Raw genomic sequence first — 13,176 nt, forward strand, 5'->3', positions numbered from 1 at the left:
CCCCACCCCCAAAACAAAACAAAAAACCTCATAACTTTATATAATAAAATACACTGTAAAAGAATTTTTAAAAATTGCTATCATGTTCAAAATGTGAGTTTAGTACACTTCCTCTTTGTTGTTAGTAGAAACTTATTTTAATTTTTCCAAGCTTACTAGAGGACGAATAAAATACTTTTGTCTCTAAGAAATAAAAGGGATTCAGAAACACTGTCCACAAAGCTCCATGAGAAAACTGAATACTCTTTTCCGAAACATCAATACCAGTATCATAAATGTTTTCCTTGATTAGCTGAAAACAGGTATCATCTCTTAAGAATTACTTTTAAGAGTGTAAAAGAGGCATTCCTTTAACAATTATTATGTACAAGTCTAGGACTTGTGAGCTTTTTAATTCCCCACCAAAGGAACATATATTAGGAAGAGAATCCATTACTATGTTGTTAATATTCTGAAGTATTTAATACCTACTTAAAGCAAATTTAAGCATCTATGAAAAAATACAGAAAAGAGAGAATTCTGAAACGACTGTTTCACCTAAATACTAAGTAGCAAACACTATGAGAAGACAGGGAAATGTAATAACTTTGATATTATCTACCATATTCCAGAAGCTCTCCATAAGCCTTCAGATTTCTAACTTCATCTGCTTTGTACTTTAAAATTACATCAGCTTTGTGGTCCTTGGAGAAAAACAAGGAAGGATCAAAACTGGTTAGGCAAAGAATCATCAGTTGTCTCATAAATTCCTTTCAAATTAAACACACTTAAGAAAATCCTCACTATTCTCTCACCTTCCTTGTGTCATCTGCACACACACACACACACACACACACACACAATCCTCATGATGAAGTTTGCATGCATGACCAAAAAAAGTATAGACTAGGAAAGTTATGAATACAATGCACTGAATTAAAGAAAGAAAAGGAAACATGTGGGGTGGCAATGCGGTCTTGTTCACACTCTAACACTGTAGTTCAAACTGAAAGTGGTATTATTACCCAAGAGAAACCTTTCTATAACCCATAGTTGTTAGAGTATCTTACCGATTTGAATTCTCTGTGGTGCTTTAAAAAAAGATACCGTTATCTTCCTAAAACCTGAGAGGCCTGAAGTGAAGTCTTTGTGTGTTTATGATGTAAATATGCCTGAGAATTACTGCCTTTTAGGGGGTTCACTTTTCTCCATTTTAAAGAAGCTGAGTCACTGACAGAGGAAAACATTATGAATGCTTACAACTAACCTAGAAAAGGCCTAAAGAAAGACAACTGAAAATATCAGTCATAAAACTGCAGTGGAATACAAACCAACACTTCTCAAACTATAATGTGCACCAAAAACACATACGTATTTTGTTAAAACTCTGAGTGTAACTCAGTAGTGAAGAGATAAGCTAATAACCTGCTTATACAATTCCATAGAGTAGTGATGCTGCTATTATCTTTAGATTATGATTTGAGTAGCAAGGGTTTGTAATTACCCACAACAGATTAAAAATCAGAAGAGCTATTTGTGGCTTAAGGGATTAATATAATTGTGGTTACACTGCCCATCAAACAGAGAATTTAACTGGGAATTAACTATTATTTGATCCATTTACAGGTTTCTATGTAGTTAATCCAAAATAAATGGACATGAAAATGATACAGTTTTATGGACAGATTCTATGTTTTTAGTCATCAAATACAAAAATAGAAAGGTTATCAATGGATGTTCCAGATAACAAAACATATAAATGACAAAAAAAAAAAATAAATGAGTAAAACATCAGGATATAAAATGGATATACTTAAATCTGTTGTAATATTAATGCATCCATATTACCCAAAGTAATGTACATATTCCATGGAATTCCTATAACAATTCAAGTAGCATTATTTTTCCCCAGACAAAGTTATATGGAACCTCAAACAATCCAAACCGCCAAAGCAATCTTGAGAGTTAACAAACATATGAAAAGATACTGAACATCACTCATTATCAGAGAAATGCAAATCAAAACCACAATGAGGTGCCATTTCACTTCAGTCAGAATGGCTGTGATCCAAAAGTCTACAAGCAATAAATGCTGGAGAGGATGTGGAGAAAAAGGAACCCTCTTACACTGTTGGTGGGAATGCAAAGTAGTACAGCCACTACGGAGAACAGTGTGGAGATTCCTTCAAAAACTGGAAATAGAACTGCCTTATGACCCAGCAATCCCACTGCTGGGCATACACACTGAGGAAACCAGAATAGAAAGAGACAAGTGTACCCCAATGTTCATTGCAGCACTGTTTCTAATAGCCAGGACATGGAAGCAACCTAGAGGTCGATCAGCAGATGAATGGATAAGAAAGCTGTGGTATACATACACAATGCAGTATTACTCAGCCATTAAAAAGAATACATTTGAATCAGTTCTAAAGAGGCAGATGGAACTGGAGCCTATTATACAGAGTGAAATAAGCCAGAAAGAAAACCACCAATACAGTATACTAATGCATATATATAGAATTTAGAAAGATGGTAACAAGCCTGTATGCAAGACAGCAAAAGAGACACATATGTATAGAACAATCTTTTGGATCCCGTGGGAGAGGGAGAGGGGATGATTTGGAATAATGGCATTAAAACATGTATAATATCCTATAAGAAACGAATCGTCAGTCCAGGTGATGCAGGATACAGGAAGCTTGGGGCTGGTGCACTGGGATGACCCAGAGGGATGGTATTGGGAGGCAGGTGGGAGGGGATTCAGGATGGGAAACATGTGTACACCCATAGTGGATGCATGTTGATGTATGGCAAAACCAATACAATATTGTAAAGTAAAATAAATAAATAATAATAATAACAATTATAATAAAATAAAGAAAGAAAGAAAGAATAAAGCTTGAGGACACATACTTCCTGCTTTTGAAACACAACTGTTCAAACAATATGGCACTGGGATTCCACCAGTAATGCAGGTCCTGGAACAAAACAGAGCACTCAGAAATACAATTTTTCAAAACCACCCAACTAACACTTATGAAGGGAACCAAGATCACAGTGTAGAAAACACATCCTCTCCAATAGACAGGACTGGAAAAACAATACTTAACATAAAAGTAGACCCCCCTTTCTTACACTAGAATCTACCTAAAATTACCCTGAAATAGATCAGAGATTTAAACACAGAGCTGAAACTATAAAACTACTGCAAGAAAACACATTGTACAACTACTAAATGGCACTCTTGCTCTTTGATTTTGGTATAGGCCACCAAACCCATAAGCAACACAAGCAAAACCTAGTAAGTGAAACTATATCACACTAAATTGATTTTGCACAGAAAAGGACACTGTCAACAACAACAAAAAAGACAGTGTACTAGACTGGTGAAAATATTTGCAAGTGATATGACTAATAAGGGTTTAACAGCCAAGGTAGATAAATCCTGCCATTTGCAACAACATGGATGAACCTGGAGAGTAGTGTGCTAAGAGAAACACGTCACACAGAGAAAGCAAACACTGCAGGACCTCATTTATATGTGGAATCAGGACTGAATACAAACTCATCAAAGTTCAGGGATGCTCCTAATCTCTCAGCTTTGAGTGACCTGGATTTTCTGCACAAGCCTGAAATGAAAAGAAGAACTATCAGTTGCCTGGCTGAGTATTAAAGGTACGCCCCACCTTGCACAGAGCCTAAAAACAGAGGTTGAGAGGGCTGCTGGTTTTTAATGAAACCTCAAACATAGGCTGTCTGCTAGGTTATAAACAAGCATTCAGTGGCCACACACAAGGAAAAAATACATACCATACAGAATCTGTTTCAGAAATCATCCAACAAATGACAACAAGTAAAAGCTCTGGGACAAGAAATCTGATGTCCCATTTCACCATGTTATATCTGCATTTTCTAGTTTTCAACAACAACAACAACAAAACATGAGACACACAAAGAAATAGGATGTGTCTGGTCACCTAAGGAAATAAGTAGGTAATACAAAGCATGGCTCAGAAAGCCCAGAGGCTGGACTTAACAGAGACTTTACATCAGGTAGTATAGATAAAAAGAATACAAGAAACAATATAATTGTCAAGAATATTTCACTAGAGAATCAGGATATACAGATTATTTAAAAGAAAACCAGTGGACATGAAAAGTGGAGTGGTTGACTTCAAACTGTCACGGTAAATCACTAATAGAACAACAACAACAACAACAAAAAAAAATCAACAAGGAAACAAAAGACTGAAACTTTACAAATCAGAAAGTCTTAGGTATTTACAGAAAACATGACCTGATAACAGAATAGAGAGAAACAGCAATTATTTCACTCAAAATTTAATTAAGCACAAGTGATGGGTTTGACCCAGAAATCTAAAGGATTTCTATTTCACAAGTCATATTTCAAACATTAAGACCATATTGGGCCACTACCAAGTATTTCTGTAAATATTTATTTCAGATTTATAACTTACACTTAAAAAGACCTAGTCTATGTCTTAGCTTTGTCATATGAGCCAAAAAAACCCCACATTTTTTGGAGATAGAGGTTTTGCCTTATTTAATTGCATCATCTACAACAGTGGTTTCTCAAACTTGGATCTGAGATCTTTAAATTTAAAAATCATAACTGAGAACCCAATATAAACTTACTATTTTTTTTCTTTTGATGAAAGAGAATACTAATGAAAATCACTGTCATATGCTACTGTTCTTATTTCAGCAAAGGTCTCATTTCAAAAAATATTTAAAAAACAAAACTGTAGGGAGTCCTCTGGTGGTCCAAAGATTAGGACTCAGGGCTTTCACAGCAGTATTCTGGATTCAATCCCTGACTGGGGATCTAAGATCCCACAAGCTGCAGTAATATCAAAAATTAAATTAAAAAAATTGAATGGAAAATGAATACTCTAGCTCTGTGAAATATATTTCATAAAATACAAAGATATCTTCGTTTTACTACAGAAAACTGAAAAAGTCAGCCTGCAGCATAAACCCTGAAAACCTAGCACAGATCTTTAAATACACTTGGACTTTAAATGAAGACAGAGTGATGAGCTGTAGTATTTATCCAAAATTATAAGAGAATATGTATTGCATACTGTATTAAAATAAGATAAGAAACAACCAGTCTTCCCATAGAACACATATACCGTAAGTCAGCTAGAATCCTATCATCTTAAACATAAGTGGATCATAACAAATTTTGATGCCAGAAGGATGAGAATCATAACTGGCCAGGACAGGTCAAATGCATTTTATCACATCAGTGAAATAATGATATTAATGATTTTAAATTCAAGAACATTATAAATTTAAATGTAATTGTTACCTGATAGTCTCAAAGACCAATCAATATAATATCTGAAGTATTTATCCAAATCTATAAAATAAAACTCACAGTATATTACATTTAAAATACAAACAAACAATAGTGTTTGATGTTAAGCCATACTTAACGTGATACAAAAAATACAATTCACACAGCGTGTGAAAACTATCTGCTAAGGATTGGGGCAAAACTACAGACATGTGGTGTGTGTGTGTGTCTTGTGTGTATGTGCAGGTATATGTGTATGATGTGTGTGTGTGTTCATGCCCATGAGACAAAGTCTAGTTATAGATAGTTAGAGTATATTAAGCAAAACTAAAGTTAGGCAGTTCAGTTTGGGTCAAATTTTCTAATGTAGTCTATTAAAATATACAGTAATTTTACCTCAACTAAAGTCTTTTAAAATTACAAAAGCATAGTTCTTTGTCACATAAATTACTTGTATTCACAAATCACTCTGGGAATTTTTAGTTATTTTAAACAAATGAAAATAATTCATCCACACAAATATAGCCATCTAGTTACCAATCTACATCAATTCAGGACCCAAATCACTAACTGGAAAAGAATGATTCAAGAGAAAAAACTGTTTTTTTTAATCCAAAAAATTAGGGTTGAAAGAACTTTAAAACAATATGATCAATAAATGTGCCAAAGTTACTAAATAAGATAGTCTATCATGTTATGAGGTCGATAAAGGACAGCAATGGTATGGACCTAACAGAAGCACAAGATATTAAGAAGAGATGACAAGAATACAGAGAAGAACTGTACAAAAAAGATCTTCACGACTCAGATAACCACAGTGGTGTGATCACTGACCTAGAGCCAGACATCCTGGAATGTGAAGTCAAGTGGGCCTTAGAAAGCATCACTACGAATACAGCTAGTGGATGTGATGGAATTCCAGTTGAGCTATCCCAAATCCTGAAAGATGATGCTGTGAAAGTGCTGCACTCAATATGCCAGCACATTTGGAAAACTCAGCAGTGGCCAGGGGACTGGAAAAGGTCAGTTTTCATTCCAATCCCAAAGAAAGGTAATGCCAAAGAATGCTCAAACTACCGCACAAATGCATTCATCTCACACACTAGAAAGGTAATGCTCAAAATTCTCCAAGGCAGGCTTCAGCAATATGTGAACCATGACCTTCTTGATGTTCAAGCTGGTGTTCAAGAAGGCAGAGAAACCAGAGATCAAGTTGACAACATCTACAGGACCATTGAAAAAGCAAGCAAGTACCAGAAAAGCATCTATTTTTGCTTTATTGACTATGCCAAAGCCTTTGACTCTGTGGATCACAATAAACTGTGGAAAATTCTGAAAGACATGGGATTACCAGCCCTCTTGACCTGCCTCTTGAGAAATCTGTATGCAGGTCAGAAAGCAAGTTAGCACTGGAAATGGAACAGCAGACCGGTTCCAAATAGAAAAAGGAGTACCTCAAGGCTGTCTATTTTCACCCTGCTTATTTAACTTCTATGCAGAGTACATCATGAGAAATGCTGGGCTGGATGAAGCCCAAGATGGAATCAAGATTGCTGGAAGAAATGTCAATAACCTCAGGTATGCAGATGACATCACCCTTATGGCAGAAAGTGAAGAAGAACTAAAGATTCTCTTCATGAAAGTGAAAGAGGAGAGTGAAAGAGTTGGCTTAAAGCTCAACATTCAGAAAACTAAGATCATGGCATCTGGTCCCATAACTTCATGGGGAATACATGGGGAAACAGTGGCTGACATTTTATTTTATGGGTGGCTCCAAAATCACTGCTGATGGTGATTGCAGCAATGAAATTAAAGGACACTTACTTGGAATGAAAGTTATGACTTACCTAGACAGCATATTAAAAAACAGAGACATTACTTTGCCAACAAAGTTCCTTCTAGTAAAGGCTATGGTTTTTCCAGTAGTCATGTATGGATGTGAGAGTTGGACTCTAAAGAAAGCTGAGTGCCAACAAAGTAAAGACTGATGTTGAAGCTGAAACTTCAATACATGGCCACCTGATGCCAAAAAAACTGACTCATTTGAAAAGACTCTGATGTTGAGAAAGATTTAGGGCAGCAGGAGGTGGGGACGATAGAGGGTGAGATGGACGAATGGCATCACTGACTTAATGAACAAGTGTTTGGGTAAACTCCAGGAGTTGGTGATGGACGGGGAGGCCTGGCATTCTGCAGTCCATGGAATCACAGAGTCGGACACAACTCAGTGACTGAACTGAACTGCTCTTTGGAAGAAAAGCTATGGCAACTCTATACAACATGTTAAAGGCAGCTACCACGTTGCTGACAAAGGTCTGTATAGTCAAATATCTAGTTCTTCCAGTAGTCACGTATGGATGTGACAGTTGGGAACATAAAGAAGGCTGGACACTGAAGAGTTGAAGCTTTTCACTGGAAGTTCTGGAGAAGACTCTTGAGAGTCCATTGGATGGCAAGGAGATCAAAGAAGTCAATCCTAAAGGAGATCAACCCTGAACATTCACTGCAATTTCTGCTGCCAAAGCTCCAATATTTTGGCCACCTGATGCAAAGAGACGACTGAAAGGAGAAGACCTTGATGCAGGGAAAGCAGGAGGGCAAGAGAAGAGGACAACAGAAGATGAGATGGTTGGATGGTATCACAGGATTCAAGGTATATGAGTCTGACCAAACTCAGGGAGACAGTGAAGGACAGGGAATCCTAGTGTACTGCAGTTCATGGGGTCCCACAGAGTCATAGATATGACTTATCAACTGAATAACAACTTGACCAAAGAGCTCCTAGTCTAATCTGTAATTATCCTGAAAAGTAATGGGATTCACATGCTAGAGAGTTCCTTGGATAAAAGGCCATGAACCCAGCTTAGTACTCAGGACTACTACACAAAAGAAAATAGCAAAGAAAAGAAGACGATAAGTTAAAAATTGGCCATGAAAACACACTTCTAATGTAAGGAAAAATATGAAGTTCAAGGACCAGATTATCTTTAGCCACACATCATGTTCCAAATAATAAATTATTTGTGCTTGTGTGTTAGTGTGTGTGTATGTGTGTGTGTGTTGTGTGTGGGTTTAATGGCTTTCAGTATGCAGGAATAACTGCAAGGCTTTGTTAAGAAGTGCTGTAAATTACTGAAACAAATGGACAAATGTGAATGGAGTTTATATACCAGCTCTACAATGAAGAATAGAATTTTCAATTAAGAGAAAAGCATACATGTGTATTGAACACTATTTAAATTTCCATTCATTTCAACATCCACATATGGCTAGTGGCTATACAAAAAAACAAAAAAAAAAAAACAAAAAAAACCAAACAGGTTTCCCCAGTGGCTGGGCCATGAAGAATTCACCTGCAAATGCAAGAGACAAAGGAGACACGCATTTGACTTCCGGGCCAGGATGATCCCATGGAGAATAAAAGGACAACGCATTCCAGTATTATTCCTGCAAATCCCATGGAGACAGGAGCCAGGTGGGGCACAATCCATGATTTCAAAAAAGAATCAGACATGACTAAGCACAACCAACATTTCTAGAAAAGTACTTCAGTGCAATTCTGTTCAGTCGCTCAGTCATGTCTGACTCTTTGCGACCCCATGCATAGCAGCACACCAGTCCTCCCTACCCATTGCCAACTCCCGGAGTTTACCCAATCTCATGTTCATCGAGTCGGTGAGGCCATCCAACCATCTCATCCTCTGTAATCCCCTTTTCCTTCTGCCCCCAATCCCTCCCAGCATCAGCGTCTTCTCCACTGAGTCAAATCTTCGCATAAGGTGGCCAACATATTGGAGTTTCAGCTTCAGCATCAGTCCTTTCAATGAATACCCAGGACTGATCTCCTTTAAGGTGAACTGGTTAGATCTCCTTGCAGCCCAAGTGACTCTCAAGAATCTTCTCCAACATCACAGTTCAAAAGCATCAATTCTTCAGCGCTCAGCTTTCTTCACAGTCCAACTCTCACTTCCGTACATGACCACTGGAAAAACCATAGCCTTGCCTAGACGAATCTTTGTTGGCAAAGTAATGTCTCTGCTTTTTAATATGCTATCTATGTTGGTCAAGAAGTGATAATACCAGACCACCTGACCTGCCTCTTGAGAAACCTATATGCAGGTCAGGAAGGAACAGTTAGAACTGAACATGGAACATGGACTTGTTCCAAATAGGAAAAGGAGTACACCAAGGCTGTATATTGTCACCCTGCTTATTTAACTTCTATGCGAGTACATCATGAGAAACACCCTGGGCTGGAAGAAGCACAAGCTGGAATCAAGATTGCCTGAAGAAATATCAATAACCTCATATATACATATGACACTATCCTTATGGCAGAAAGTGAAGAGGAACTAAAAAGCCTCTTGATGAAAGTGAAATAGGAGAGTGAAAAACTTGGCTTAAAGCTCAACATTCAGAGAACTAACACTATGGCATTTGGTCCCATCACTTCATGGGAAATACATGGGGAAACGGTGGAAACAGTGACAAACTTTATTTTGGGTGGCTCCAAAATCACTGCAGATGGTGACTGCATCCATGAAATGAAAAGACACTCCTTGGAAGGAATGTTATGACCAAACTAGATAGCATATTAAAAAGCAGAGACATTACTTTGCCAAGAAAGGTCTGTCTAGTCAAGGTTATGGTTTACTAGGTGACAAGAGAATTGTAAGGTTAAATTTCTTGTAACCATTCTCCTGGAATTATATAAAGAAAGGCTTCGCTCTTAGGAGATGAAATATTTAGGGCTAAAGTCTATAACTAAATATCTAGACCTGCCTATAACAAAGTTTAAAATGTTAGAAGGAAAATGTTCATGTACAGAAAAAAAGTACAAAAAGAAAACATTAAAGATTAGTGAGTCTAAGTGAAAAACATATGGGATTTGTGCTCACATTTCAACGTTTCTGTAGGCTTAAATTTTCATTAAAAGGAAAAATGTAGGTACTTCAGTCAATTAGTTTACTCTTAGTTTAGTCTGCACTTACTTAAATAAGAGTCAGTTATTCGGTTACTTTATTAAATATGATCATGCACTAGTGACATTGTAGCACTGATCGTCTGAGGTCTTGGCACGGATGTCTCATAGTCTATTGAAAAATATTACGATGGTAGGGAATTTTCAATGTTGGAAGACATCCTTACTCTGCTCTAAACCTTAAAATTCATTCTCAGTTATACCATCTTTTTCCATAGAATAAAAACAGAACACTTTGTTTACAGAAATGCCATTAAGCATCCATGAGAAACAGTGTAAAATGAATTATTTAATAAAGAAATTCTGGTAAAATGTATGACAGTGAAAATGGGGAAAAGATGGAGCTATGTGGGGCTTTGGTGGTGGCTCAGTGGTAGGGAATCCACCTGCCAATACAGCAGACACCAGTTTGATCCCTGCTCCAGGATGAATCCACATGCCTCAGAACAACTGAGCCCCTGTGCCACAGCTACTGAGCCTGTGTTCTACAGCCTGGAAGCTGCAATTGTTGAGCTCACGTGCTGCAACTACTGAAGCCTGGTCTCCCTAGAGCCTATGCTCCACAAGCAGAGAGTGTACCCCAATGAGAATCCTGTGCACTGCAACTACAGAGAAGCCCCTGTTCCCCACAACTAGAGAAAAGTCCATCCACAATAATGAAAAGCCCATCCACAGTAATGAAAGCCCAGTACAGCAAAAAAAAAAAAAAAATATATATATATATAATATATATAATATATTAAATATATAAGCAAATATATATATATATATATATATATATATATATATATATAAGCAAATAACAGCATTTAGATTAAAAAAAAAAAAAAGAGTGAGATTATGAGACAACTCCTCAGGACTTTCACTAAGGTATGTTTCAGATTAAACTCTGAAATTCACATTATTATAAAAGGTATAAATAGCTAAAGAATTCTTGTTTTGACCATCTTCTTTAAATACGAAGTATCTTTTTTTCACATTTGTTTCCCTTAACCTTGCACCTGTTTCTGCCTCCTTTACTTCAGTGATTAAAATGTGAATAAATATTGAGATCTAATTATCTGTATAATAGTTTACAAACTCATCAAACAAGCTAACATAAGCTGTTAAACTTTATATAAACAGGGAAACAAACAGATTATCATTTAAATAGCAGCAAAATATTAACAGACCTCAAAAGAGATTTACAATTTAACCTAATTTGTTACTGATTAGCCACGTACAAATTTGCTGATGGCTTTCTTCTAAATCCCTTAGCAGATAAATACATAATCAACCACATAACCCATTACCAGAGATAACCTGTAGCATTTTTTATTATCCATGTTTTCCAATTAAACCCGGGTTCTATACATTCCCTTCTACAATTCATTTGCAAATTAATAAACCAAAATAGTCCATATATTTATAAAGCAATGAAAACTGAAAAATCATATGTCAAAATGTCTTCAGTTTGGCCTGAGAGGAAGCAGCTGGTTTAAAATTCCCTCAGATGGAAGGGGGAGTTACCCACGGCTGCAATGAAACTGAGGAAGATAACATTAACAAAAATGTGTTGAACATCTACTAAGCACCAAGTTGTGGTAATTCTGCTTTCATAAAATAATTACTAGTCTCTTATAGAATACACAAGCCAACATGGGCACCTGAAACTTCTTTCCTAGAAACAGAGGAGGAAACAAGGAATGTATGGAAATGTATACTCATTTGTAAGTTAAAAGTTAATTAAATTAGGGGAAAAAAAAGTGGAAGTGCTTTGTAATTTACCTAACACATTCTGAAAAAGACATTCTTAGAGTTTCCCTGAATAGTTAGCAGCAACACATTTGCTAGAGAAAGGCTGTACCAGTCGGTTTGGGGACTCTAGAGAGCACTGAAGTCAAAGGCAAAGAAGTGTGACCGAATATGACAAAGGTTAAGTAAGCCTTGAAAGCTAAAATGAAGTGCAAGGAATGAATTATGAAGAGAGATTTGTTGTGGAATGTGAAATATGGTCCTATTCTGAAGGATGTATTCTCATTCCTTGCAGTTACAGTTTTCCAGGAGGCATTTCAAGGATATTAACCATGACCCAAGCAGAACTCAGGTCTGTAAAAAGGAGAATTCAAGGAATAACTGTCCCACTGCCCTCTTTCAATTAGCTTAGAAGTACCGTTTTGGAAGTTACAAGTAAAGTTATTGTCAAATCTGATTATTTGTGAACTGTCTGCCTCAGAATAAAGATAAGTAGAAACGCATAGTGCCAGCATCGATTTTACGAGAAAAGAAGGCTGAACACGTTGGGATATGTGTGCCTTCTAAAAAAAATGGTTAAGGTTTGTGACAGGTAGAGGAAAGTAAACCGGCAGACATGAACCTAAACATGCAACATGGATTTACCCTTTCCTGGGAGCTCAGATGGTAAAGCGTCTGCCTACGATGTGAGAGACCTGGGTTCCATCCCTTGGTCAGAAAGATTCCCTGGAGAAAGAAATAGCAACCCACACCAGTATTCTTGCCTGGAAACTCCCATGGACCGAGGAGCCTGGTAGGCTACAGTCCATGAGGTTGTAGAGTTGGACACGACTGAGCAACTTCACTTCACTTCACTTCACTTCACTTCACTTACAAAGAAGCAGTTATTTTCACCAGTAGTGAACTGTCCACAAAGTAAAGTATAGACAAATATTTAACAGTTGCAAAAGAAAAAATCAGGGTGTCATAAACAACAGCTAAGGGAGAGTTCTGGGAAGGGATGAAGGCCAGAGGGGCGAAGCCTCCACTGACCAAAAGTAGGCTCCTGCCAGTTTACTAACGCACCTGCAGTTAAACTGGCATGAATCCCAAACTAATAGTATTTTACCCGCGGTGTAAAATTGACAAAAAGGGAGAGAAAATTATACCGCTATGTGAA

Source organism: Bos taurus, chromosome Y (assembly GCF_002263795.3).
Source record: "Bos taurus isolate L1 Dominette 01449 registration number 42190680 breed Hereford chromosome Y, ARS-UCD2.0, whole genome shotgun sequence".
Classification (NCBI taxonomy): domain Eukaryota; kingdom Metazoa; phylum Chordata; class Mammalia; order Artiodactyla; family Bovidae; genus Bos; species Bos taurus.